Genomic DNA, 7648 nt, shown 5'->3' on the forward strand with positions numbered 1-7648 from the left:
CACAGTGTGCCATCACAGCAGCAAGATTTGTGACCTGTTGCCACAAGAAAAGGGCAACCAGTGAAGAACAAACACCATTGTAAATACAACCCATATTAATGTTTATTTATTTTCTCTTGTCTACTTTAACTGTTTGCACATCGTTACAACACTGTTTATATACATAATATGACATTTGAAATGTCTTTACTCTGTTACTGTCACGACTCCCACCGAAGGTGGCTCCCCTGCCTGTTCGGGCGGTGCTCCCCTGCCTGTTCGGGCGGTGCTCCCCTGCCTGTTCGGGCGGTGCTCCCCTGCCTGTTCGGGCGGTGCTCCCCTGCCTGTTCGGGCGGTGCTCCCCTGCCTGTTCGGGCGGCGCTCGGCGGTCGTCGTCGCCGGTCTACTAGCCGCCACCGATCCCTTTTTCCTTTTCTGTTAGTTTGGTCTTATTGGTTGCACCTGTCCCTTATTGTGTTTCTTGATTGATGTCTATTTAAGCCTGTTAGGCCTGCCTATGTTCGTGCGGGATTATTTTCTGTTAGTCGGGGTGTGAGCCACAGTAATACCCTGGACCTAGCAATGCCACAGTAATACCCTGAATCTACACTGAACAAAAATATAAACGCAACAGGCAACAATTTCAAAGATTTTACTGAGTTACAGTTCATATAAGGAAATCAGTCAAATTACATGAATTCATTAGGCCCTAATCTATGGGTTTCACATGACGGGGAATACAGATATGCATCTGTTGGTCACAGATACCTTAAAAAGCGTGGCTCAGAAAACCAGTCAGTATCTGGTGTGACCACCATTTGCCTCATGCAGCGGGACACATCTCCTTCGAATAGAGTTGATCAGGCTGTCGATTGTGGCTTGTGGAATGTTGTCAGACTCCTATTCAATGGCTGTGCGAAGTTGCTGGATATTGGCAGGTACTGGAACACGCTGTCATACACATCGATCCAGAGCATCCCAAACATGCTCAACGGGTGACATGTCTGGTGAGTATACAGGCCATGGACAAACTGGGACATTTTCAGCTTCCAAGAATTACGTACAGAACAATTCGACATGGGACCTTGCATTATCATGCTGAACCATGAGGTGATGGCACGACAATGGACCTCAGTATCTCGTCACGGTAACTCTGTGCGTTCAAATTGCCATTGATAAAATGCAATTGTGTTAGTTGTCCGTAGCTGATGCCTGACCATACCATAACCCCACCGCCACCATGGGGCACTCTGTTCACAACGTTGACATCAGCAAACCGTTCGCCTACACGACGCCGTACACGCTGTCGGCCATCTGCCAGGTACAGTTGAAACCGGGATTCATCCATGAAGAGCACCATCATTTGCCCATTGAAGTCAGTTACGACGCCAAACTGCAGTCAGGTCAAGACCCTGGTGAGGACGACGAGCACACAGATGAGTTTTCCTGAGACGTTTCGACAGTTTGTGCAGAAATTCTTCGGTTGTGCAAATCCACAGTTTCATCAGCTGTCCGGGTAGCTGGTCTCAGACAATCCCGCAAGTGAAGGAGCCTGATGTGGAGGTCCTGGGCTGGCATGTTTACACGTGGCCTGCAGTTGAAAGGCCAGTTGGATGTACTGCCAAATTCTCTAAAAATGATGTTGGAGGTGGCTTATGCTAGAGAAATGAACGTTCAATTCTCTGGCAATAGCTCTGATGGACAGTCAGCAAACTGATTGTACACTTCCTCAAAAGTTGAGACATTCGTGGGATCGTGTCGTGACAAAACCTTTTATTGTCCCCCAGCACGAGGTTCACCTGTGTAATGATCATGCTGTTTAATCAGCTTCTTGATATGACAGACCTGCCAGGTGGATGGATTATCTTGGCAATTGAGAAATGCTAACTAACAGGGATCTAAACACATTTGTGCACAAAATCTTAGAGAAATAAGCTTTTTGTGTGTATGGAACATTTCTGGGATCTTTTATTTCAGCTCATGAAACACGGGACCGACACTTTACATGTTGCGTTTTATATTTTTGTTTAGTGTAGTTTTGTCTTCTCAGACCCCAACCAAGGATTATCAAAAACCGCGTTATAAATTCTCGGACAACCCAAAGATTCCTAGATGACCTTCCAGACTCCGTCCACCTACCCAAGGACGCCGAAGTACAAAAATCGATTAAACACCTAACCTAGAATCTAAATTTAACCTTGCGTTATATCTTAGATGCAGTCCCACCTCTAAAAACAAAATGAAATTGTCACAAGAAATTAGCACCCTGGTATACAGAAAATACAGAAGCCCTGAAGCTTGGAATGGAAATTATGCTCCACCAAACTGGAAGTCTTCTGACAAGCTTGGAAAGACAGTACAATGCAATATTGTAGAGCCCTCACTGCTGCTTAATCAGCCTACTTTTAAAAACGTATGTATTTTTTATACTGTCGCAAAGCTAACTAAAAAGCAGTATTCCCCAAGAGAGGATGGCATTCACTTTAGCAGTGATGAATTCGTGAATTTCTTAGACGAAAAGACCATGATCATTAGAAAGCTAATTATGGACTCTTTGAATCTGTGTATTTCTCCAAAACTCAGTTCTCCTGAGTCTGCACAGAACTGCCAGGACCTAGGATCAATGAAGACACTCAAGTTGTTTAGTCCTGTGTCTCTCGACACGTTCACGAAATAGTCATGGCTTCTAAACCTTCCAGTTGCATGCTGGACTCTATTCCAACTAAACTACTGAAAGTACTGCTTCCTGTGCTTGGCCCTCCTACGTTGAACATAATACATGGCTCCATTTCCTCCGGATGTGTGACAAAATCACTAAAAGTGGCAGTAATATAGCCTCTCCTGAAAAAAGCCAAAAAACGATTGGCTTATATCGAATCTCCCATTCCTCTCAAAAACTTTAGAAAAAGCTGTTGCGCTGCAACTCACTGCCGTCCTGAAGACAAATAATGTGTATAAAATGCTCCAGTCTGGTTTCAGAGCCCATCATAGTACTGAGACTGCTCTCGTGAAGGTGGTAAATTACCTTTTAATGACATCAGACCAAGGTTCTGAATCTGTCCTCGCGCTACTAGACCTTAGTGCTGCTTTTGACACCATCGATCACCACATTCTTTTGAAGAGATTGGTCTACACGGAGTTCTTGCCTGGTTTAGGTCTTATGTGTTGGAAAGATATAAATTAGTCTCTGTGGATGGTTTATCCTCTTACAAATCAATTGTATGTTTTGGTGTTCCTCCAGGTTCCGTTTTAGGACCACTATTGTTTTCACTATATATTCTACCTCTTGGTGAAGTCATTTGGAAGCACAGGGCTTTCTCCTATAGAGCTCAATTTTTATGGAATGGTTTGCCTATCCATGTGAGAAACACAGACTCGGTCTCGACTTTTAAGTCTTTACTGAAGACTTATCTCTTCAGTAGGTACTATGATTGAGTGTAGTCTGGCCCAGGGGTGTGAAGGTGAACAGCAAGGCACTGGAGTGACGAACCGCCCTTGCTTTCTCTGCCTGGTCGGCTCCCCTCTCTCCACTGGGACTCTCTGCTTCTGACCCTATTACGGGGGCTGAGTCACTGGCTTACTAGTGCTCTTCCTTGCCATCTCTAGGAGGGGTGCGTCACGTCGTGCCAGGCTTTTTTAACTATACGACTTGAGTGGGTTGAGTCACGGATGTGACGGTTTTGCACCCCCTCGGACTCGTGCTGTGGAGCAGATCTTCGTGGGCTATACTCAGTCTCAAGTAGTAGTTGGTGCTCTGTTGATATCCCAATAGTGGTGTGGGGTTGAAATCTCTCTGTGCTTTAACAAAGCGAGTTATATCCTGCCTGGTTGGCCCTGTTCTTGGCTGTCTCCCGACACCCCTGTGTGAACTTAAGTATGCTCCCTCTAATTCTCCCATCTCTCTCTCCCCTCCCGGAGGACCTGAGCTCTAGGACTATACCTCAGGACTACCTGGCCTGATGACTCCTGGCCGTGCTGTTGATCCAGTTTCTGCTGTTTTGACTGATGACACCCTGACCTGTTCACCGGATGTGCTATCTTCAAATAAATTTTAAAACGTTTATTTGTCACGTGCGCCGAATACAACAGGTGTAGACCTTACAGTGAAATGCTTACTTACAGGCTCTAACCAAAAGTGCAAAAAAGGTATTAGGTGAACAGCAGGTAAGAAAATAAATAAAAACAACAGTAAAAAGACAGTGAAAAACAGTAGTGAGGCTATATACAGTAGAGAGGCTATATACAGTAGAGAGGCTATATACAGTAGAGAGGCTATATACAGTAGAGAGGCTATATACAGTAGTGAGGCTATATACAGTACAGAGGCTATATACAGTAGAGAGGCTATATACAGTAGCGAGGCTATATACAGTAGCGAGGCTATATACAGTAGGGAGGCTATATACAGTAGAGAGGCTATATACAGTAGAGAGGCTATATATAGTAGTGAGGCTATATACAGTAGAGAGGCTATATACAGTAGAGGCTATATACAGTAGCGAGGCTATATACAGTAGCGAGGCTATATACAGTAGCGAGGCTATATACAGTAGCAAGGCTATATACAGTAGTGAGGCTATATACAGTAGCAAGGCTATATACAGTAGTGAGGCTATATACAGTAGTGAGGCTATATACAGTAGCGAGGCTATATACAGTAGCGAGGCTATATAGAGTAGAGAGGCTATATACAGTAGCGAGGCTATATACAGTAGCGAGGCTATATACAGTAGCGAGGCTATATACAGTAGCGAGGCTATATACAGTAGTGAGGCTATATACAGTAGAGAGGCTATATACAGTAGTGAGGCTATATACAGTAGAGAGGCTATATACAGTAGCGAGGCTATATACAGTAGCGAGGCTATATACAGTAGCAAGGCTATATACAGTAGCGAGGCTATATACAGTAGCGAGGCTATATACAGTAGCGAGGCTATATACAGTAGAGAGGCTATATACAGTAGCGAGGCTATATACAGTAGCGAGGCTATATACAGTAGAGAGGCTATATACAGTAGAGAGGCTATATACAGTAGCGAGGCTATATACAGTAGAGAGGCTATATACAGTAGAGCGGCTACATACAGACACCGGTTAGTCAGGCTGATTGAGGTAATTTGTACATGTAGATATGGTTAAAGTGACTATGCATATATGATGAACAGAGAGTAGCAGTAGCGTAAAGAGGGGTTGGCGGGTGGTGGGTGGCGGGACACAATGCAGATAGCCCGGTTAGCCAATGTGCGGGAGCACTGGTTGGTCGGGCCAATTGAGGTAGTATGTACATATGTACATGAATGTATAGTTAAAGTGACTATGCATATATGATAAACAGAGAGTAGCAGCAGCGTAAAAGAGGGGTTGGGGGAGGGCACACAATGCAAATAGTCCGGGTAGCCATTTGATTACCTGTTCAGGAGTCTTATGGCTTGGGGGTAAAAACTGTTGAGAAGCCTCTTTGTCCGAGACTTGGTGCTCCGGTACCGCTTGCCATGCGGTAGTAGAGAGAACAGTCTATGACTGGGGCGGCTGGAGTCTTTGACAATTTTTAGGACCTTCCTCTGACACCGCCTGGTATAGAGGTCCTGGATGGCAGGAAGCTTGGCCCCTGTGATGTACTGGGCCGTACGTACTACCCTCTGTTGTGCCTTGCGGTCGGAGGCCGAGCAGTTTCAAAACCAGGCAGTGATGCAACCGGTCAGGATGCTCTCGATGGCGCAGCTGTAAAATCTTTTGAGGATCTGAGGACCCATGACAAATCTTTTCAGTCTACTGAGGGGGAATAGGTTATATTGTGCCCTCTTCACGACTGTCTTGGTGTGCTTGGACCATGTTAGTTTGTTGTTGATGTGGACGCCAAGGAACATGAAGCTCTCAACCTGCTCCACTGCAGCCCCGTCGATGAGAATGGTGGCGTGCTCGGTCCTCTTTTTCCTGTAGTCCACGATCAGCTCCTTTGTCTTGCTCACGTTGAGGGAGAGGTTGTTGTCCTGGCACCACTCCTCCCTATAGGTCGTCTCATCGTTGTCGGTGATCTGGCCTACCCCTGTTGTGTCATCAGCAAACTTAATAATGGTGTTGGAGTCGTGCCTGGCCGTGCAGTCATGAGTGAAAAGGGAGTACAGGAGGGGACTGAGCACGCACCCCTGAGGGGCCCCCGTGTTGAGGATCAGCCTGGCGGATGTGTTGTTACCTACCCTTACCACCTAGGGGCGGCCTGTCAGGAAGTCTAGGATCCAGTTGCAGAGGGAGCTGTTTAGTCCCAAGGTCCTTAGCTTAGTGATGAGCTTTGAGGGCACTATGGTGTTGAACGCTGAGCTGTAGTCAATGAACAGCATTCTCACATAGGTGTTCCTTTTGTCCAGGTGGGAAAGGGCAGTGTGGAGTGCTAGGTTGGGTGAAGGCTGGATTTGAGAAGTGCTTTATAAATACATTTGATTTGAGAGCGAGAGAGACAGAGAGAGAGAGAGAGAGAGAGAGAGAGAGAGAGAGAGAGAGAGAGAGAGAGAGAGAGAGAGAGAGAGAGAGAGAGAGAGAGAGAGAGAGAGAGAGCCTGAGAGAGAGACAGGGACAGAGAGACAGAGAGAGAGAGAGAGAGAGAGAGAGAGAGAGAGAGAGAGAGAGAGAGAGAGAGAGAGAGAGAGAGAGAGAGAGAGAGCCTGAGAGAGAGAGAGAGAGAGAGAGAGAGAGAGAGAGAGAGAGAGAGAGAGAGAGAGAGAGAGAGAGAGAGAGAGAGAGAGAGAGAGACAGAGAGAGAGAGAGAGAGAGAGAGAGAGAGAGAGAGAGAGAGAGAGAGAGAGAGAGAGAGAGAGAGAGAGAGAAAGAGAGAGAGAAAGAGACAGAGAGAGAGAGAGAGAGAGAGAGAAAGAGACAGAGAGAGAGAGAGAGAGAGAGAGCTTGACCAGTCCAAAGATCTAATTGCTATCTTTTCTTTTTTAGAAAACATTTCTTCTAGCGAATGAGTCAGTCTATCAGTCAGGGCATTACATGCTTTACAACAACACTCAGACAGAGTGACACACCAGTCAGACACTCTCTCTATCTCACACACACTCACACACTCTCTATCTCACACACACTCACACACACACACACTCTCTCGATCTCACACACACTCACACACACACACTCTCTCGATCTCACACACACTCACACACACTCTATCTCACACTCAGTCACACACTCTCTCTATCTCACACACACTCACACACACACTCTCTATCTCACACACACTCACACACACACTCTCTATCTCACACACACACACACTCACACACTCTCTATCTCACACACACACACACTCTCTATCTCACACTCACTCACACACTCTCTCTATCTCACACACACTCACTCACACACTCTCACTATCTCACACACACGCACTCACTCACACACTCATTCTCTCTCTCTCTCTCTCTTTCATACTTGTAAACCACACAGAGTTTCTCTTTGTAGTTGGCACTTTGAAGTGGGTCTTGTGTTTCTTTTCTTCCTATGATCAGTCTTGTAATCATGTGTAAAACAACAGGTCACTCGACACTGCCTTCTATGTTGCAGTGTTCATTACCCGGCATATGGAACCAGAAATACAAAAGTCTTACTGGATGGGCTACATACCATCAAATATTACCTCTTATCAGTGGTAAATGAAAAGCATTCTCACTCA

The sequence above is a fragment of the Salvelinus namaycush genome, chromosome 34, assembly GCF_016432855.1.
Source record: "Salvelinus namaycush isolate Seneca chromosome 34, SaNama_1.0, whole genome shotgun sequence".
Classification (NCBI taxonomy): domain Eukaryota; kingdom Metazoa; phylum Chordata; class Actinopteri; order Salmoniformes; family Salmonidae; genus Salvelinus; species Salvelinus namaycush.